Below are 22,767 nucleotides of genomic sequence, written 5' to 3'. Positions count from 1 at the left end.
TCTCAACTATTCCAAAATAGTCCCAATATATTCCCAAATATTCAGTCACTGAATCCTGTCGGAATCCCTCATTCACAACATCAGTGAATTCCTGCCTTTCCTCACCAGATTGCTACCGCATTCAGCCAGTCACTTATCCTATCCCACCTCGATTACTGCATCGGACTCCTTGGTGACCACCGCGACTCAAGTCTCTTTTCCCGCTCCAATCCAAACTTCCCTCTTCTGCAAGGATCAGTTTTTCTACAAAAGCGTTCGATCCGTGTTTCCTCAATCCTCAAGAGCCTCCAGTGGCCACCCTTTTAACTCCACATAAAACAGAAACCCCTTGCCATCAGCTGTAAAGCACTCAATCATTTTGCCCTCTCCCACTTCACTACTCTTATTTCCCACCACAAGCCAGTCCTCACTTTTCACTCCTCTTAATGCCAATCTACTCACCGCACCTAGATCTCGTCCGTCTCACCACCCAGCCCTCCACCTCGACCTGCCTCTAGCCTGGAACAACCTCCCTCTTCATATCTGACAGACTGTCACTATCCTCACCTTCAAAGGCTTATTGCAAGCACATCTCCAAGAGGCCTTCCCCAGTTAAGCCTTCATTTCCTCTTCTTCCACTCCCTTCTGCGTTGCCCTTGGACTTGGATTTGCACCCTTCTTCAGCCCTCCCACAGTACTTAACTTTATATCCATATATTAGATCCCCTTGATTCTATTTATTGCTATTGTTTTAATGAGATGTACATCCCCTTGATTCTATTTGTTATTGTTTTTGTCCGTCCATCTCCACCGATTAGATTGTAAGCCCGTCAAAGGGCAGGGACTGTCTCTATCTGCTGCCGATTTGTACATTCCAAGCGCTTACTACAGTGCTCTGCACATAGTAAGCGCTCAATAAATACTACTGAATGAATGAATCCATAATTTATTTATATTAATATATGTCTCCCCCTTTATATGTGCTCATGTTTTTAAAGTGGTCCTTGTTAAGTGCCAGGCACTATACTAAGATCTACCCCAGCGCTTAGAACAGTGCTCGGCACATAGTAAGCGCTTAACAAATACCGACATTATTATTACTATTATTATCTGGAGTAGATACAGGCTCATTTGGTTTGAAAGAGTCCATGTCCCCCGTGAGGCTCACAGTCTTAATTCCCGACTTAAAGATAAGGTACCTGGTGCCCAGAGAAGTTAAGTGACTTGTTCAAGGTCACGCAGCAGAGGAGTGACAGAGCTGGGATTAGAATCCAAATGCTCTGATTTTCAGGCCTGGGATCATTCCACTAGGCCACGCTGCTTCTCACTGTGGTTAGGAAATGCGTCAACCAACCTTATTATACTGTACCCTCCCAAGCACTTAGTACAGTCTCTGCAAACAGTAAGTACAGTTGAGGTAACCGAGGCACCAACAAGTGAAGTGACTTGCCCAAGATCACAGAGCAGTGAAGTGGAGGAGCTGGAATTAAAGCCCAGGGCCTTCAGACTCCCAGGCCCTTCAGATTCCCGGGCCCAAGCTCTAGCCGCCAGGCCGTGCTGCTTCTCCTAAGTCACACTGCTTGTGCTATGGAACCGATTATTGTAGCGCTCTAGTTATATTTTGGGAGGTGGGGAGGTTTATAAGACGATCATATTCATTAGCGAAGAGCTCACGCTTATGCCGGGGGGGGGGGGGGGCAGGGTTATAAAATAATCATATTGATTCATGTGTGTCAGGGCAGGGAGTTTACTAGATAATCACGTTGAATTCCACGGAGTTCATAGTACGTGTGCGTTTGGTTTCGGGGCGAGGGGGTTAGCGGAAGAAGAGATGTTACAAGATAATCACACTGACTGCCAAAGAGTTTGCACTAATGTTTGGGGGGATTACTAAATAATCACATTGAATACCACTGCGTTTGCACCTATTTGTCGTGGAGATTATAAGACAATCATAATGAATACCATACACCTCACACATAGGTTGGGTTGGGGGGGATGGTGGGCCGGGGGGGGGCTACAACCTAATCACTTTGAATACCATTGTGCTCGCACTTAGGTTGGTGGGTGTGAGAAGGGAGAAAATCCGAATCTGACCGATTTAGTAGTATCAGTCTGCCACCAGTCTCCTGTCCAGGGGAGAGACCGTATCGTCCGAAAAGAGCTACTTCCGCTTTAAGGCCTCGCCCCCGGCTGCAGAGCAGCAGCCATCTCTGCTGGAAAGGGAATCTGTCAACCAAGCATCGTACTCTCCTAAGTTCTTAGTATAATGTTAATAATAATGTTGGTATTTGTTAAGCGCTTACTATGTGCCGAGCACTGTTCTAAGCGCTGGAGTAGACACAAGGGAATCAGGTTGTCCCGCGTGGGGCTCACAGTTTTAATCCCCATTTTACAGATGGGCTAACTGAGGCACCGAGAAGTTCAGTGACTTGCCCAAAGTCACACAGCTGGCACTGAGCACTGATTTTATGCGGAGCACTAGGAAGAGGATTTAGGGTAGGCTTGATCCTTTCTCTAAAGGAATTTATATTAGTATTAGGATGTAGCGTTCTACATCCGGTAGCACTCACTACAGCCGATTATCGGATGGAAAGGAAATTCTAGCCATTTCTTCGCACCCAGCTTTTAGAGAGACTAAAGCACCTCAATCCTCACCTGGCCCTGAATTCATCCCTCTCCTAAACGAAGATTAAATGAACAAGCAAGAGAGACACATCGTTGGAGCACTTTGGGGGACTGAAGGCGTGGACTTGACCCTCAAACACTGGGAACGAGAGGCTCAAGTGCCCGTCGCTGACGGCACTCGCCTGTGGCAATGGTGAATAATTGCTTTTTGCTCATTATGTCTCAAGGCCAAGTTTGTTTGGGGGCGGGGGGGGGGGGGGGGGCGGACTGAGTGAGGTAATGGTGGCCGATGATCCTTAAAATACGTGACCGCCTCTCATTGGTTTCCGGCGACAGCAGAGCCCTAATGTCAAAAATGATAAAGCAAATTGGCGACCACCTTCTCTAAACGGTTTCTTTTGTCTCGATCTCACTAATTATTCACTTGGATGACTGTTGGATGCTGCCGTAAGCTCCTGGAAGGCTGGGATCACGTCAACTGCTTCTGTCATGTGCCCTGGACATAATAAGTGTTCAAATGCCGGTGATCATTTGGGTGATTTCCCTGTCTTAAGAGCACGTTTGCTTATTGAGAAGCAGCATGGCCTATGAGAAAGATAACAGGCCTAGCAGTCAGAGGACTCAAATACCGATTAACTTGCATCTACCCCAGCTCTAAGAACAGTGCTTGGCATATAGTAAGAGCTTAACGAGTACCGTAATTATTATCATCATTCCACTCCAGTCACCTCTCCTACGAATCAGTGCCTTAATATGGCAGTAGAGTTGGCGTACGTCAATAAAGTTTAGAGCTTTGTCATTTAGAGATGGTCTCTCACCAGGGTTACTCATAATGGAAAGTTCTAAGCTTAACGTCAGACAAAATTGATTCACCCGTGCGGGGCAGCAGCATGGGAAAGAATCAATTGAAGATGATCAAGTGATCGAAACGCTCATCAAAGACAACAGCAGAGACTTAGGTTTTTACTGCATGGAAGCCAACGGTAAACCACGTACCTGTTTTTTTTTTATTTTACCATGAAAACTCTATGGAAAACCATAAATTCTCTATGGATCGGAAATGACTCAACGACATTTAAAAGACTCTGCCACATGTCACTGCATTTCTAGTGCTTCAGTCCCCGTCCTCTGAAAAAAATGGGCATTCAGTACATGTCCCCTCTCCCACTTAGACTGCGAACCTGTGGGGGACAAGGATGGTGTCCAACCTGACTTTTTTCAAATGGTATTTGATAAGCTTTTATTTTGTATCAGACAGTGTTGTATGCGCTGAGGTAGGCAGAAGTTAATTAGGTTGGACACAGTGCAACATGGGGCTCACAGCCTTCATCCCCATCTTACAGATGAGGGAACTGAGACCCAGAGAAGTAAAGCGAGTTGCCCAAGGTGACACAGCAAGCAAGTGGTGGAGCCAGAATTAGAACCCATGTCTTTTCGATTCCCAGGCCAGGGCTCCATCCACTAGGTTGTGACATCCCAAAAATAACATTTCTGGGACTCCATTCAGAATGCAGGCAGCCATTTGAGCAAAACACGCACTTTTCCAATTTATTTCCATGTCTTCAAGCAGGTGCTGTGTTTGGTGTGTGAGAAAAAGCCTAGAAGAGCTTATCAGGGGAAAGCAAACTGAGACCTTGCGATAGCACGCTTTTCTGCAGAAACAAGCGATGGCTAATGATGGTATTAGTCTTGGGTCACATGTGATCTTGAGCTCAGACTGTGTCTCTGAGAACCCTAACCGTGCCCTGAGAATTCCTGGCCTATTAAAACAAAACAAAACAAAAAAAACCTCACATGTTGGGAATCTGTGAATGAAGACCGGTGTGGGGAAAATTCATTCATTCATTCACTGGTATTTACTGAGCGCTTATTCCACCGGGACTCTCATCTTTTCCTCATTCCTACAGATGCAGGGGTATTTAGTGATCAGCGCGGCTTAGTGGGTAGAGCATGAGGCTGGGAGTCAGAAAGATCTACGCTCTAATCCTGGCTCCGCCGCTTATCTGCCGTGTGACCTTGGGCAGGTCTCTTAACTTCTCTGCCACCATCCCGCCTCTGCCACTTGTCAGCTGGGTGACTGTGGGCAAGTCATTTCACTTCTCTGTGCCTCAGTTACCCCATCTGTAAAATGGGGATGAAGAGTGTGAGCCTCACTTGGGACAACCTGATTACCCTGTATCTCCCCCAGCGCTTAGAACAGTGCTCTGCACATAGTAAGCGCTTAACAAATACCAACATTATTATTATTATTCCCTGTTCCTCAATTACTGCACTTGTAAAATGGGGATGAAGACTGTGAGCCCACGTGGGCCAGGGACTGTTGCCCAACCTGATTAACATGTATCTACTCAGGGCTTAAAATGGTGCTTGGCACCATTATTATGATTGTAATTATTATGATCACTGACTTGTAATGGCTGCCAACTCTTTTGAATTGTACTCTCCCAAGCACTTAGGGCAGTGCTTAACACCTAATCAGTGCTCAATAAATAGCACTTATTTATAATAAATAGCACTTATTTACAATAGCATAAATTGATTATGATGTGCTACACTGTACCTGGTGCTTGGGAAGTCAAATAGGGACAGGTTTCCTGCCCACAAGGAGCTTCCAATCTAATGGGCAAGATTGACACGAAAATATTTTCAGCTAAAATCAATCACTCAATGGGATTTATTGAGTGTATCTACCCCCAGGGCTTAGGACAGTGTTTGGAACATACTGAGTCCTTAACCAACACCACAGTTGTTATTACGATTTACATACCCTGGCCAATTTCTACCCAGAGTTAGAAATTTAGGATTGGATTCTATCACTGAGTATATCTAAGTATATCATTAGAGATTGGCCCAGAAAACATTCTTTTTCTCTCCGTCTCATAACAAGAGTGACTCTCCTCATAAGAACTCATTTTAGAAGCAGCGTGGGTTAGTGGAAAGAGCCCAGGCCTGGTAGTCCCAGAACCTGAGTTCTAATCCTGGCTCTGACACTTGTCTAATGTGTAACTTTGGGTAAATGACTAATCTGGGCTTCACCTTCTTCCTCCCCCTTGATCTTTGAGCACCATGTCAGACGGGGACTATGTGATCTGCACGTACGATATCCACCCCTGGGCTGGATATGTAGAAGGATTTAGTAAAAGGCACTGTCGTTACCACTATATCAGGTCTTTTCTAGCCTGTCTCTGTTCTAGGAGCGTCTAAAATCTTGGGGGGAAGGCAGAGTCCTGTTTGTTCAAACATACCCGTCCCGAACGCTTAGTTCAGTTAACTGCACTTAGAAGGCAGTCGGTAATTAGCGTCACTACTATTATCAACACGGCTCCTACTCTCACTCCTAGTGCTACTGCTGCTGTGAGAGTAAGCAGCGGGGCTCAGTGGAAAGAGCACGGGCTTGGGAGTCAGAGTTCATGGGTTCGAATCCCGGCTCCCCCACTTGTCAGCTGTGTGACCTTGGGCAAGTCACTTAACTTCTCTGTGCCTTAGTTACCTCATCTGTAAAATGGGGATTAAGGCTGTGAGCCTCATGTGGGACAACCTGATGACCCTGTATCTACCCCAGCGCTTAGAAGAGCGCTCTGCACCTAGTAAGCGCTTAACAAATACCAACATTATTATTAAATAGGCTGGCTAAGCCATCCACATTGCCAGGGAACCCCATCATTGAGACTTTCTATATGATCCAGTGATCAATTTGCTGGCCTACCTGTTTGCACAGTCTCTCGGGCAAGAGAGAGAAGAAGCAGCGTGGCTGAGTGGAAAGAGCACGGGCTTCGGAGTCAGAGGTCATGGGTTTGAATCCCGGCTCTGCCGCCTGTCAGCTGTGTGACTCTGGGCGAGTCACTTCACTTCTCTGTGCCTCAGTTACCTCATCTGTAAAATGGGGATTAACTGTGAGCCTCACGTGGGACAACCTGATTACCCTGTATCTACCTCAGCCCTTAGAACAGTGCTTGGCACATAGTAAGCGCTTAACAAATACCAACGTTACTATTCTCTCCATCACTAAGACACGGCCTGAAATCATCCTTTCCTGTCATGAGGACAATTTCCTCCAAACGATCTTCACAAGAACCCCTCCATCAAGGACCCAGAGTTTTTGAAACTCTGCCATATGCCTTTTTTTCTTGTTCAAAATAACAGGTTTCAAAACCCAAACACTTCAAATGGAGAGATCAAAAGCGTTTCCAAGAAAGCCCACTGCCATTTCCATGCCAGATTTCTGCCTAGAGAAACTTCTGAGTCACTTTTCTGATTCCAAGAGGACTTGGCGCATGTCGCTCTGCGAAATGCTAATCCGGTGGAATCCTTCAAGATGACCCCAAGTCCCTTATGCAAATGGTCCCCCAAGCCTCAAACCTTCACAGGGCGGGCAAATGAAAGGAGCTTGGGCTAGTGCATTCGCCAGAGCCCCAGGAGTCACCAAGATCTGGATTCGAACCCCAGCTCTGCCCCTTGGCCGCTGAGTGACTCTGGGCAAGTCACTTCCCTTCTCTGAGCCTCAATTGCCTCATCTGTAAAATGGAGATTACGATTGTGCGCCCGGTGTGGGGAATGAATTGTGTCCAATGTGCCCGGCTTCCACCTACCCCAGTGCTTAGTACAATGCCTGGCACGGTCTATCATGGTGCCATTTCTGAATCTTCTACTCCTCAAACCACTCCTACTTAATCGGGCCAGTGATGTTACCGTGACCCAAGATTCTTGGAGAACACAGACCCCGCTAGAGAAAAGACCCTAAAATTATTTGCACTACCTTGCTGCAGGGTGCACTGAGGGCCACTCTACTGCACTCCATTAAACCCTCGGGAGAGTACAACAGAATTGGTAGACAAGAAACCAACATAGGTGACTTTGGGCAAGGTACTTTACTCCTGTGTGTTTGTTTCCTCATCTGCGAATATGGAGATTCGACCCCTATTCAGTCAATTGCATTTATTGAGAGCTCACTGTAGGCAGAACACTGAACTAAGCACTTTTTTATGGCATTTATTAAGCACTTTGTGCAAAGTGCTGTACTAAATGCGGGGTAGATACGCGGTGATCGGGTTGGATACTGTCCCCGTCCCTCATGGGGTTCTTAGCCCAATCCCCGTTGTACAGATGAGAGAACTGAGGCGCAGAGAAGTCAAGTGACTTGCCCAAGTTCACATAGCAGAAAAGTGGCGAAGTCAGAATTAGAACCCGGGACCTTCGGACTGCCAGGCCCGTGCTCTATCCACTAGACCATGCTACTTCTCGCTTTTCAGTTTTGCCTCTTACTGAGTCCCATGAGGAACAGGTGTTGTGTCCAACCTGATTATCTTATACCTACCTTAGTGCTTAGTACAGTATTTGGCCCAGATGATCATCGGAGCATTGTTTGAGCGTTCACTGTGCGCAGATCATTGCATTAACTGCTTGGGAGAGCTCAGGGGAGTTAGTAGCCAACAGGAGCTAACAACCTGCCGTGTTCAGAGCATTATACTGAGCACTTGTGAGAGGACAGAGAGTTAGCAGACATAATCCTGACCTCAGAGAGCTTACAATCTCCACGGGATACAGTCCCTCGGTACCAGCTATTTAGAAATAATTGCCTGTGAGTGAGGATACCACTACCCTGGAGCCTTCTCTGTTCCTTCAGACAAAGGAAGTCAGTAAACTAGCTTCCCAAGAAAAGCCTCAATCCTCTTGATTTCCTTGTTCCTTGTGGTTTCTCCCTGTGAGCTGGGATCTCCCTCCCCACTGCAAAAAGCCCGGCTCGGTGAGTCTCACAAGGGACTGAAGCATTTTTTAAGGGAACGGTTCTTCAATGAGTGACTTCTCTGCCCTCTCATTCTGTCTGGGAAGTCGAGTTGGAAGGCAGGGGAAGTTAGACACACAAAGGAGCCCGAAATCATATTCCCACCATCTTTTTTTCAGTCCGCCTGGAGGGAACGTGTTACAGAATCCGACAGCCACGAGTCCGCGTGACACAAAGGAAGCGATGAGCCACCTCGGTTTACGTACACAATGGGAACAGCGAGGTGTCTCGTATCGCTCAATGACACGTTTCATCGCCAAAGGCATTTCTTCTACACGGACTCCCGAAAAACTCCCAAACCCAGGTCTCGGGAGAAACATCGCTTTCTCCCAGCCAATCTTATTGGTTATTTTTCAATTTCATCTAATGATGTGCCCGAAGATGATCCCGGTCTTTGGCCACTTCCACCCAGATGGACTTTCAGGCGACAGATTGAACAGCCCAGAGGGAACCCAGAGCATTCGTAGGAAAGTGGCTTTTTGCCCCAGTGGTAGACTAATCAATAAAAATAATAGTGTTTGTGGTATTAAGAAGCAGCGTGGCTCAGTGGAAAGAGCCTGGGCTTTGTAGTCAGAGCTCATGAGTTCGAATCCCAGCTCTGCCACCTGTGAGCTGTGTGACTGTGGGCAAGGCACTTAACTTCTCTGGGCCTCAGTTACCTCATCTGTAAAATGAGGATGAAGACCGTGAGCCCCACGTGGGACAACCTGATTCCCGTGTCTACCCCAGCGCTTAGAACAGTGCTCGGCACATAGTAAGCGCTTAACAAATACCAACCATATTATTATTATTATTATGAAGTGCTTGCTATTTGCCAAACACTGGAATAGATAATAATAATAGTCATTTTGGTGTTTATTAAGGGTGCTTACTATGTGCCAAGCACTGTTCTAAACTCGGGTAGATCCAAGCTAATCAGTTTGGACACAGTCCATGCCCCACATGGGGCTCACAGTCTTAATACCCATTTTACAGATGAGGGAACTGAGGCACAGAGGTGTTAAGTGATTTGCCCAAGGTCACACAGCAGACAAGTGGAAGAGCCAGGATTCGAACACGTCCCCCCAGGCCCATGCTCTCTCCATCAGACCATGCTGCTTCAATCCCTGTCCAATATAAGGCTCACAGCCTAAGAAAAATCAACAAAGGGTGTTTAATGAGTACTTCCTGTGTGCAGAGCTCTGTACTGATTGCTAGGGAGAGTCCAGAAGAATAAGTAGACTCAACCCCTGCCACTAAGGAGCATTTCACTTTACTTTCATCCCATTCTGTAAATGCTGTTTTATCTGGTCTGGGCCCCCCTTTGAGATGCCAAGATCTTACGGTAAGATTTTAGGATGTCAACCTGAATTTGAACAGTTTAGGGATGATAACCATAGCTTCACTTTATCAATCCTCCCCATCCAACTTTCCACACTACTTTCTTGCACCGACTCCTTGGATTGTTCTAATGGTATATGTCAAGTGCTTACTACGTGCCAGTTACTGTCCTAGACGCTGGGAAAGATAAGAGATATCTGGGATGAACACAGTCCCTGTCCCACACAGGGCTCACAATCTTAATCTCCATTTTGCAGATGAGGTAACTGAGGCACAGAAAAGCGAAGTAACTAGCCCAAGATCATTCACCCGACAAGCGGCGGAACCAGGATAAGAACCCGGGTCCTCTGAATCTCAGGTACGGGCTCTATCCCCTAGGCCACACTGCTTCTCGGCGGAATTAACATACACATATGTACATGTTAAGTATGGTCATATTTAATGAAACAGTGCTAGCGAATGCTAGTGCTAGCTATAAGCCCTTTGGATGTTGGGAATTCACCGGGGGTTGGGGGGGGAGGGAGGAAGGCACGTTAGAGGAGGTGGGATTTTGGAGGGATTTCAAGGTGGGAAGAGCTGTGTTCTGTTGGATAGGAGGAGGGAGGGAGTACCAAGCCGGGGGGAAGAGCATGGACCAGGAGATAAAGGTGGGAGAGTCAATAACGAGGGAGGGCCAGAAGGTTGGTTCAGGAGGAATGGAGGGAATAAGACTGGGGATCAGGCATACGGTGAAGAGACCAGAAATGTAAGTTGGAGCGAATGGGTGGAGAAAGCAGACCTCACAGTTCAAAGCCTTAATTTCCTGAGTCAGATTTAAAAAGTCCCCAGGTGACCCAAGGGTAAGGATGAGTAGGTATGATAGAGATGATCTGTAATTGAGCTCAAGATTCACTGAGCATCTTCGAATGATGCTCCGAAGAGTCTGTATCTGAACAAAAAGAAAAAAACGATGGCAGGAAATGAAAGGAGGAAGAGAGAAATCAGTCCTACTCCAAAAGCCGCCCCTGAAGAAGTGAGAATTATAGTTGCATCGGAAATTCAAGAAAGCGGGAAAGCAATCTGTGGCTGTCTTGGTGAATTAATACTGAAAAAATACGTCGCGTATAAGTTATTGCCCATAATCCAATTCCTTGCAAAAGAACAGGAAACAAGCTGATTGCCTGCTTGGTGGATAGTCCTAGATTTCATTAACTCTGTTCAAAATAATAAACACTCCTATTTGTGATGGCCTTACAGGACAAATTGGGAAAAGTAGCTGGCCTTCCCTCAGCGGGAAAGCAGATTCTAGTCTAACTAATGGAAGTTGTCTCCGTAATTGGGAGTGGAGCGGTTATGTGGAAATTGAGATTTGTGGAATAAATTTTCTCATCGGGAGATCAATTTTTCTATCCGATAGAGCCGTTTCCACCCTGTAGGGTCTCACCCACTTTATTCTCGTCTCCGGTGGCACCAACTAAGGTTTGTATGGAATCCACTCTACTAAGCGATTCGGGATTTTCTGCTCCCCAACTCCCGGCAGGACTCAACGAGGCTGATATTTGGGGGATTTTTCTGGATATTTCTACACGAAGAGGATCTAAAATGCCTTTGCCTTTATCCCTGGCCAGAAGGGGTATGAAGAGGCATCATGATCGGGGGTGCCAGGGGGCGTCTAAACTACCCGCTGCTTCTCACTGAGGCCCAGGGTTTCGGTGCCCCCTGCGGACCAATGCTGGGGATTGACAGCTTGAGCTCAGAGAACAGGGGACTGGGGAAGGATCACTGCAAGTCACCGAAAGGCAACCAGGGAGTGTATGTGTTTCTGTGTGGGCCACTGGGAGGCTTCCTGAGTTTGTTTACCAATAATAATAATGATATCATTATTATTTTTTAAGTGCTTACTGTGTGCCGGGCACTGTACTAAACGCTGTAGTGGATACAAGCTAATTGAAATGGACACAGTCCCTGTCCCATGTGGGGCTCACAATCTCAAACCCCTTTTAAAAGCTGAGGGAACTGAGGCACAGAGAAGTCGAGCGACTCACCCAAGGTCACCCAGCGGACAAACGGTGGAGCCGGGATTAGAATCCGTGACCTTCGGACTCCCAGGCCCGGGGTCTATCCACTAGGCCTGTGTGCTTCCGACTGATATCGAGGGGGAGTGGAATTGGCCAGCTAACGTGCACTGCCCTCCCCCAACGACGAGTCCCCCGAGGGTGACCGGTGGCCGAGACTATTTTGTGAGTCGCCCGGATGTACGACCCGAGGCCAGGTGGAACCAAATGGCATTTCTGTCAATCATCCATCATATTCACTGAGTATCCACTCTGGGCAGAGCACCGTAAAGGGCCCCTGGGAGAGTCAAGAGAAAGTTCAGAGACGTGAATCCCGTCGTCAAGGACCCTACAGTGCGGCAGGGGAGCCAGACGCCAAAACTAATTTCAGGTAGGGCAAGGACCCAAGCTTAAATATCTGGATATGAAAGCTGTGAGGATGATGGTTGGGGTGAGTTGCTCGGCGTGTATGAGGAGAGGGCTCGGGTGGTCATGGGGGAGATGGGCGGAGAGATGGGATCAATCTGGGAAGGCCTCCTGGAGGAGGTGGGGTTTCAGGGTCTCAGATCTGTCCACGGACACGCGGGTGCTGGGCCTGTATGGGAGCCCATCTCATCGGGAGGCCGAGGGCTAGGGAGGCCAGAGCACTCTGTGGTTAGTCAAGGAGGGTCCACATATGCCCCCCGATGCCAAGCCCCCTGACACACCCAGGCTGCTGGGCTTTCCACATCCCGGTCATCAGAGAGAAATGGCAACATTCCCCCAAGGGGTCAGTGGCCGCGCACAGATCCCCACCTAGTTGAATAGCCCTATCCCTCCAAGTCCCCCTAAGGCCAATGGCCCCACACACCTCAAATACGACAGGCTGCCAGAGAAGTTGGCATATAATCAAATCAGCATGCCCCCCCCCCGCCGCCCATGGGTAATCTTAGCCAACTTCAGTTGCACGCTCAAGTTCAGCCTCTCCAGCAGAACTCTGACCGCGTCCCGCCATGCGTCTTCCGCCCGCCACCCGCACACACACCACGAGTCTGAAGCTCATGTCCCAGTCACGAAGGACCACGGCCTCGCCCCTCTGATGTCTCGACTTCACCGGCCATCTCCTCTTGGTTCCTCCTTCCTCGCTCCTCAATCCCTCCCCACTCGTCACCTCCCCCGCCGGCCGCTGACACTCACCTGGGACATCCAGAAGGGAGGTCCTAAACGCCCTTTCTTTCACCGAGGGCCTCAGGTTTTTCGGTCGGGTCTCTGGATCCTCCGGGGCTTGTCCGATAGTGGCAACCAGCTGTTGCCATCGACCTTGTGGTGGTCAGGGAGCGTGTCTGCCAACTCTGTTATACTGTCCTCTCTCAGGAGCTTGGCACGGTGCTCTGCACCCAGTAAGGACTCAGTGAACATCGCCGATTGTTTGATCAGCTCCCACAGTAGCTCCTGCTGCCTTTTAGCCATTCTTCAGGGGCTGATGCCCTCTGGAAGCGTCCTCCCCTTCCCCGCTCTCCTCCACACACACCCCACCTTGCTCCCCCCCCCACCCCTCCTCTCCTCAGTCCCCTCTCTACTTCCATTCACCTCCTCTGCTGACGCTCCCTTCGTCTCCGCTTCCTCTCCACGTCTCCCAGCCCAAGAACCCCCAAACGGGAGCCCTACCCCATCTTTCTCCCACTTCTCCCATCAACAGACCACCGCTCTCCCTTCCTTTCAAAGCCTTCCTGAAGGTACAGTTCCTCTAAGTGGCCTTCCCTGACTTAGCCCTCATTTCATCTCCTCCCACTCCCTTCCGCTTTACCGTGATCTGTCCCCTTTAGTCACACTCACCCCAACACCCAGCACTTATGTGCATATCCATAATTATTTATATCAATGTCAGTTTCCCCCTCTAAGCTGTAAGCTCACTGCGGGCAGCAAACGTGTCTACCTACTCTGTTATTTTGTACTCTCCCAAGTACTTACTACAGTGACCAGCACACAGGAAATACTCAATAAATACAATTGATTGATTGAGCCCGTCTTATCCCAGAGTCCTGGACGGAAGAGAACATATTTATCTGGGGCAGCTGAGTCATTCCATTCTATTGTTACACTTGTACTTTCCCCGAGTAGTTAGTACACTGCTCCGCACACGGTACATCCTCAATAAATTCCACTGATTGATTGATTCACCTACCTGGAAGAGGAACTTATCAAATCAACTGCTTTGATTTCATACACCCCGTAATCCACTCTTCTTCCCACGAATGATGGGTGACAAAAATCACATTCTCCTGATGGATTTTTCCAGGATGATTTTCACAGAAACGATCTCATCACTGACTGAAAAATGCCCATTGATCCTCTTCTAAATTTGTATTCTTCATTCTTCTGCAACAGGATATGGGCTCCCTTTACATGATCTTCCATAATCGCTTGTAAAATATTGCCAATTTATGAGGGTGGTCACGTGAGCAGTGTACTAAGGAACATAATCTCAGTAACCAAAAGGAAAAAGCATTATCCCCAAAGGAGTTGTCATTGACTTGATTCTGTTCACGCTGCAGTCGCCTAAATGGAGATGGGTTTGGTTCCCATGCTGCTTTTCGTGTGCAATTGACGAGAGTTCAGGGCATTTTCACCAAGCTGAGAGGAGTTTGAAAATTCTCTGAGATGCCCAGGGGAAAAGAGAGAAAATAAGATTTTTTTATGAAGCACAAACCTGGTCTTGTCTGTCAACTCTATTGTATTGCACTTTCCCAAGCCCTGAGTACAATGCTCTGCACGCCATAAGTGCTCAAAACGATGCTCTTGATTGATCGAAGGAGCACGGTGACCTGGATTCAAGTCCCCTGCTGTGTGACTGTGGGCAAGTCACTTAACTTCTTTGTGCCTCAGTTACCCCATCGGTAAAATGGGGATTAACTGTGAGCCTCACGTGGGACAACCTGATGACCCTGTATCTACCCCAGCGCTTAGAACAGTGCTCGGCACATAGTAAGCGCTTAACAAATACCAACATTATTATTATGCTGGCCAGTACAGGTGAGTTTTGACTTGTAGCCACTCACTAGCCACTGCCCAAGCTAGGAATGGAAGGATATGCCCCTTCTTGACTCTCCCTCCCATAGTCATAACGGGTAGTGTATCGGAAACTGCCCAGGTATGACCCTGAGAGGGGCACCTAAATCTAGGTTGTCTTTAATTTAAACATAGTTCTGCCCTTTAATTCCTCAACTGTTTTGTGGCATTCATTATTTCCATCGGGGCCTCCCTATTTTAAATGGAGATGATTACACTGAGAGAATTTCAAAATCCCCCCAATAAATAGCTAGACATTCCCATTCTGCTCAGCCCGGTAACATCCTTGTTTCATGGATGTTCCCACAATGCTTCGCAACTGTTAGAACTCATTAAATCTTCCACCTGACGCGTTCGCACTCAAGGACTTTGCACTGTTCCGAACGAGGAATGAAATCACGAGGTCTGAATTTTTCCACCGCTCGCCCACCCTTTATCTGCCCTTGATTATGAACTGATTATGAATTATGAAGAATGATTAAGAACCATCCCTCCCACTCTTTAAACAGATGCAAGCACACTCCAGGATGACTTGTCTTTAGGGGACCTAGACAGGTGGCGAGGATGGAGAGGAAGCTGGAGGAGGAGAAGGAGGGGGTTGGGGAAGAGGATGAGGCATGTTGGGGAAGAGGGGGAAGGGGATGGGACAAAGAAAGGAGGATTGGGGGGGAAGGGAAGACGGGGAGGGGAATAAGGGAGGAGGGGAAGGGAAAGAAGGAAGGAGGGGAAAGGGAAACAGGGAGAAAGGCATGGGAAGGTCCTGGGGGGCGGGGGGAAGAGGAGATTTTATAAATTAGACAAGAACTGGGAGTATGAGATAGGCCACGTTCAGTAATAACACTAAAAATGATCCTAGTATTTGTTGAATACCTACTCTTTATCAACCACTGCACTAATTGCTCTGCTAGGTCATCAAGCTGAGTACAGCCCCTGTTCCACTTGGGGCTCACAGTAAGTAAGCGGAAAGGAGAACAGGTATTGAATCTCCATTTTACAGATGAGGAAACCGAGGGACAGAAGTGCAGGCAGTTGCCCAAGGTCACGCAGCAGGCAAGTGGTAGAGCCGGGATTAGAACTCAGGTCCTCTTGCTCCTAGGTCCGGGCTCTTTCTTTAGACCATACCGTTTCATGTTTAGTTCTGAGTTTTTGAGCCAAGACATCCTTCGAGAAGCAGCGTGGCTCAGTGGAAAGAGCGCGGGCTTGGGAGTCAGAGGTCATGGGTTCCAATCGCAGCTCTGCCGCTAGTCAGCTGTGTGACCTTGGGCAAGTCACTTAACTTCTCTGTGCCTCAGTTACCTCATCTGTCACACGGGGATTAAAAAAAACCGTGAGCCCCACGTGGGACAACCTGATCACCTGGTATCCCCCAGCGCTCAGAACAGTGCTTTGCACAAATACCACAATTATTCATTTCTCTACTCTAGGATGTACATGACTATCACAGCTCTGTTGTTCACATCATTCCCAAAGATTCTCCCTGGGCTGCCATGAGCCTGAAAGGGTTTAGGAGAGAAGCCAGCAGGACAAGGTTGGAAAGGCAGTGTCCCTTTGTCCTGTTGAGGGGGCCTGTGGCTAACCCTCAGAACACCACACTTTGAGAAACACGTGACACCACACATCTTACCCCACCGTGCAGCATCATGGGATGATGTACTGGATTAAGACTGTGAGCCCCTCGTGGGGCAGGGACTGTGTCCAACCTGATCAACGTGTATCTACCGCAGCGCTTAGAACAGCGTTTGGCACGTAGTAAGTGCTTAAGAAGTACCGCAATAATAATAGTTGTTATTATTATTGACGGATTTGGCAGCAGTCCATTCAAGCTTCAAACATGTTTTTAAAGTATTTGTTAGGAGATTACTATGTGCCAGACCCTGTACGAAGCACCGGGGTAGATACCAGAAGTCAGGTTGGACATAGTCCCTGTCCCACATGGGGCTTATAGTCGAAATTCCCATTTACAAATGAGCGAATCGAGGAACAGAGAAGTAAAGTGACTTGTCCAAGGTCACACAGCAGACAAGTGGTGCAGCAGGATTAGAGCCCAGGTCCTTCTGACTCCCAGGCCCATTCTCTATCCGCTAGACCACGCTGCTTCTCAGTTTTTTCTCTGGGATGCCGGCTCCCCCACCTCCTTCCCCTCATCTCCTAAAAAGCCATCGCGCTCTCTAAGACCCTTGCAACACAGGTGCCGATTCTGAGCCTCCCGGGAAACTAGGTGGCAAAAAGGTTGGACGTATTGCAAGAACAGCAATATTGGCCATGAAGGGGTCCAGACCAGGATCCATCGTGGGCAAAGGAACTGGGCTGTCCAGCATAAAACCAGGCAAATATCTACCCTGCTGAGGGCCCAGATACTGGATCGAACCCAATGCCCTGTTGGACTCCGTCCTCTGAAATCCAACTAATGGTGAAATTCACTGGAGGAAAACCCACAGGCCTGGACTTTGATATTTTGGCTCTTTGGTTCTCAGAAGAGAGAGTGTTTTCAAATGTTTAGTCACTTTTTGTGGCCTCTTTCCTGTTTCTGTTGTTCTTGTTGCTCCTCTATCTGCCCTTGGGGAAGTTCAGCCTTCTTCTGCTTTTACTCCCTTCTCCTCTCCCTTTTCTTTCCTCTTTCAAAGGGAAAAAAAATTTACATTTTAAACCTCTGATGCCAGCATAGGCATGGTGTGTGTTTCCCCTTCCCCAATCTAATCCCTTTCTACAGTTGTATTGCACAAGACTCGGGGGTTCTGACACCCCAACACTCAAATCAATGCTTCAGTAGCACTGGTGACCATTCAGCAACAGAATGTCTCCCTCGTCTTTTTTTTTTTTAATGGAATTTGTTAAGCACTTACTATTTGTTAAGGACTCTTAAGTGCTGGGGTAGAATCAAGCTAATCAGGGCAGGCACATTCCTTGTTCCACACGGGATGCGGAGAAAGGGAGAAGAGGAATTGAAACCCCATTTTTCAATTTTGTTTTTATGGTATCTGTCAAGCGCATACCAAATGTCAAGCGCTATTCTAAGCACTGGGGTAGATAAGTTAATTAGGTCAGAGATTTCCTTTTTTTATGGTATTTGTGAAGCACTTACTATGTGTCCGGCAGTATACTAAACATTAGGGTAGATAAGAGGCAATGAGGTGAGACAGATCACATGGGGCTCAAAGTTTTAATTCCCATTTTACAGATGAGTTAATTGAAGCCCAGAGAAGCTAAATGACTTGCTCAAGGTCACGCAGCAGACAGGTGGCAGAGCAGGGGTTAGAATCCAGGTCCTTAGACTCTCAGGCCTGTGCTCTATCTACTAAGCGGTGATGATTCTCAGAAAACCTTCGAGCTTTCGGTCTCCGGATTTCGACTGTCCACAGATTGTCATTTACCATTTTGCCTAGATTACCTAGACACCCCCAACCTTGCAAATGGGGCCAGAAAACCCAAGGGAGTTGAGAAATCCCAACAGGAACATTTCTTCTTCTTCTCCTCCTCAATGTTCCATATTCACTCGCTTTTTCTCTAGGGTGAGTATCATTTTTCTTGAGGTATATATACACATATTTTTTTAAGATTGCCAAATAATCATGGCAATATTTGTTTTCTGAACGTTGGGAATCGTTCTCTACAATCAAGAGTCATTTGCTTTTGAAAGCTTTAAAACACAGCAATTTCTCTCCATAGTTAAATGAAATTTCATTCCACCTTAAGCACTCTTAAATTTCCAAAAGATGAGAAATCTTCCTGAAGGGAATAAGCCTCTCCTTCTCAAGAGGTATATTCTTCTTCTTTTTTTCATCTGGTATTTGTTAAGTTCTTATTATGGGCCAGGTACTGTACTAAGCGCTAGGAGAGATTCAAGCTAATCGGGTTGGACACAGTTCATGTCCCACATGGGGCTCACAGCCTTAAATCCCCATTTTATAGATGAAGGAACTGAGGCCCAGAGAAATGAAACGATTTGCCCAAGGTCACACACAGTAGAGAAGTGGAAGAGCCGAAATTAGAACCCACATCCTTCTGGCTCCCAGACCCGTACTTTATCCATTAGGTCACACTGCTTCTCCTGTTAAAAGCGATTCAGTCACAGACTAAGTATCCAGCCTGGCTGTGACCCTGTTCATCCTAGATTTGTTCAACCTTTATTAGGGTTTTCAAAGGTTAAAAGAGAAGCAACATGGCCTAGCGGGGCTAAGCACTAACCTGCGAGTCATAGGACCTGGGTTCTAATCCTAGCTCTGCCGGGTGACCTTGAGCAAGTCACTTGACTTCTCTGTGCCTCAGTTCCCTCATCTGTCAAATGAGGATTAAGACTGTGAGCCCACCGTGGGACATAGATTGGGTCCAACCTGATCATCTAGTATCTACCTCAACATTCAGTACAGTGCATGACAAATACTAAGGGCTTAACAAATACCATTAAAAGACAAAAGCGGGAACAGCAAAGTCTCACCACTTACTCTGCTTTTCAAAAACAGCCCACTCTGCGGATCTTTACTGAAGGGCCGTGCCTGCTGCTATTGCAATTAATCAGCTCCTTCTCTGTGCTCCAAGAACTATCCTAAGCTCTCAAGAAAAAATCACAAAAAGAAGAACCACAGTCCCTTCCCTCAAGGGGCTTATCGTCTGTTCAGTGGTTTTGATACTGCGAGGCAGATTCGAATTGCTATGAGCTGCCCTTCTCTGTTTTTCTCCTCAAGACCCGTCTTGCCACTTTTAAGAATTTTATTCAGGGAAGAAGACCAAACACTTCAACTTTGATGTACCTACTGTGTACACGCACAGAGGCTCTTACTCATCCATGTATTCGACTTTCCATTCTCCCTCTTTTTGTCTGTAGCTGTAGTGGCATAGTAGAGGGGTGCAGGACCCAAAACACAGAAGCTAGAGAAGTAGCATGGCCTAGTGATAGAGCTTGGGCCTGTGAGTCAGAAGGACCTGAGTTCTAATCCTGCTCTGCCATTTGTCTGCTGTGGGACCATGAGGAAGCCACTTTACTTCTCTGTGCCTCAGTGATCTCATGTGTAAAATTGGGATTAAGACAGTGAGTTCCACGTGGGACAGAGACTGATTTGCTTGTATCTACCCCAGTGCTTAGGACGGCACCTGGAATACAGTAAATGCTTACCAAATATCACTGTTATTCCCCTGTGTCTACCCCAGCGCTTAGAACAGTGCTCGGCACATAGTAAGCACTTAACAAATACCAACATCATTATTATTATTATTATTATTAACTCTTAGAAGTCAAAGGAGCCATACCTTCTTCTGCTAAGAGGCATTTTACCCACCACTTAGAACACACTAGACACATAGTAAATGCTTAACAAATACCGTTAAAAAATTAAAAAGGACACACCTCTCCCATTTTCCTCGCAGCTCTTCTCCAAAGCTTCCTTGATCTGGATCTCTTCCCATCCCTTGAAGGTCCATGCTGATTGGTTGGGCTTCTCCGACAAAGGTGTTGCGGTCTTTAAGAGCCAACCAGTATCCTGACTCCATAAATTTAACAGAAAAAAATCCTTGGCCTCAGGAACGTTCTAAAAGTAATATTTTGTGGATATAGTATTGAGGACTGTTTGCAAAATGCTTAGGAAGAATTTCTTCCCATCTGGGCAGTCTCTGTTGTGGGGTCACTTTTTTTTTTTTAAATGGGATTTATTAAGCACGTACTAAGTGTCAAACATTGTTATAAGGGCTGGGGTAGATACAAGTTAGGTAGGTTAGACACAGTCCCTGTCCTGCATGGGGCTCACAATCTAAATAGGAGGGAAAACAGAAGAACTGAAGCACAGAGAGGTTGGATTGCCCAAGGTCTCAAAGCAAGGACTTGGCTTAACCGGATTTAGAATCCAGCTCCTCTGACTCCCAGATTTGTGCTCTTTCCACTGGGCAAAGCTGCTGGGGAGGGAACCTGGAGAGCAATGGGAGAGAATATCTAACAGGAGAGAAAATATAACCGGAGAGGGAAGCAAGGAGGATAAAATGAAAGGAAAAATGGACGATTAAAAGGAAATGAGGAGGTAAGAGGGACATTATGATCTAGTGAAAAGAACAGAGAACCAGGCATCAGGAGGCCCGGGTTCTTATCCGGACTCTGACACAACTTTTCTGGGTGACTAGAGCAAACAACCTAATCTCGCTGGGCCTCAGTGTCCAGGAAGTGGAGTAAAATCTCTTCTCTCTTTCCCTTGTAGATAGTCAGCACTCTGCAGAATAGAAAGCTGTCCCTGATTTTTTTTTAATGGCATTTGTTAGTCAGTTACTAGCGAATAATTACGATAATATTGCTGGTATTGGTTAAGCGCTTACTATGTGCCAAGGTAATGAGGTGGTCCCACGTGGGGATCACAGTCTTAAACCTCACTTTACAGATGAGGAGACTGAGGCACAGAGAAGTGAAATGACTCACCCAAAGTCAACCAACTGATGAGTGGCGGAGCTGGGATTAGCACCCTCGACCTCTGACTCCTAAACCTTGCTCTTTCCACTAAGCCACGTTGCTTCACAAGCCAAGCATGTTTGCCAAGCACTATGCTTACCTGTGGGGTAGTTAGAAGATAATGAGAATGGGCACAGTCCCTGTCCCTCACAAGCCACACAGTATTAATTCCCATTTTACAGATGAGGGAACTGAGGCACAGAGAAGTGAAGTAACTTGCCCAGGCTCCCACAATCAAGGGGCAGAGCCAGGATTAGACCCTGGGTCCTTCTGATTCCAAAATCCAAGCTCGATCCACTAGGCTACTCTGCTTATCCAGAACCAACATTAGTGCTCGTCACAGTCGTAGCACATAATAAGCACATTCCCTCTCTAGACTATAAACTCTTTGTGAGCGGGCAACATCTCTACCAACTCCGTCATACTGTACTCTCCAAATTGTGTAGTACAGTGCTCTGCACACAATAAGTGCTCAGTCATGTCTCAATCCCTCCTGTGTGTTCTCGTAGGGCAGCTCTGGTTACCTCGACAGCGTCAAATAAAGGATTCCGTCAAGTCCCAAGACAAGGCATCGTGTCTCCTGACACAGGACCAGATGTTGTGGAATGGGCGCCACAATCAAGAACCTAGGGGACAGAGCCCAAGCACTGGAGTCCGAGGACTTGGGTTCTAATCCTACTCCTGCACTTGCCCGCAGGGTGACCTTGGGAAGCAGCGTGGCTTAGTGGAAAGGGCACGGGCTTGGGAGTCGGATGTCGTGAGTTCTAATCTCTGCTCTGCCATTTATCAGTTGTGTGACTGTGGGGTAAGTCACTTAACTTCTCTGTGCCTCAGCTACCTCATCTGTAAAATGGGGATTTTGACTGTGAGATCCACGTGGGACAACCTGATTACCTTGTATCTACCCCAGCCCTTAGAACAATGCTTGGCACATACTAAGTGCTTAACAAATATCATCATTACTGTTATAAAGTCATTTTGTTTCTCTAGGCCTCAGTTTTCTCATTTGTAAAATGGAAATTCAAAGCTGTCGTCCCTCCTCCTGAGACCTGGAGTCCCATGGTAATAGTAATAATAGCATTTGTTAAGCACCATGTGCCAGGCACTGTACTAAGCGCCGGGGTAGAGACAAGGTAATCAAGGTTGGACAATTCCTGTCTCACATGGGGCTCTCAGTCTTAATCCCCATTTTACAGATGAATTAACTCAGGCCCAGAGAAACAGACTTGCCCAGGGTTACAGAGCAGACAAATGGTCAACCACAATTAGAACCCAGGTCCTCTGAGTCCCAGACTCCAGTTCTTTCCAGTAGGACCCACTGCTTCTCTCGTCTCTAGTGCGATGGGCTGTTTCCGAGCTGACTGGATTGTTAAGCATAAAATACGCGTTTAAGAAAAAAACCACCGTAATGATTAGTAATAATAAAAAAAGTGGAGGGGGAGTTTCACCATCAGTGGTGACTTTGAGCAAGAAGGACAACTTTATATGCAATTAATTAGCCCAGCAAACGATGCGAGGTCAAGTCAATCTCCACGACACGGTGTCAGACATCA

Source organism: Ornithorhynchus anatinus, chromosome 6 (genome assembly GCF_004115215.2).
Source record: "Ornithorhynchus anatinus isolate Pmale09 chromosome 6, mOrnAna1.pri.v4, whole genome shotgun sequence".
Classification (NCBI taxonomy): Eukaryota; Metazoa; Chordata; class Mammalia; order Monotremata; family Ornithorhynchidae; genus Ornithorhynchus; species Ornithorhynchus anatinus.
This window is presented reverse-complemented; position numbering follows the sequence as displayed.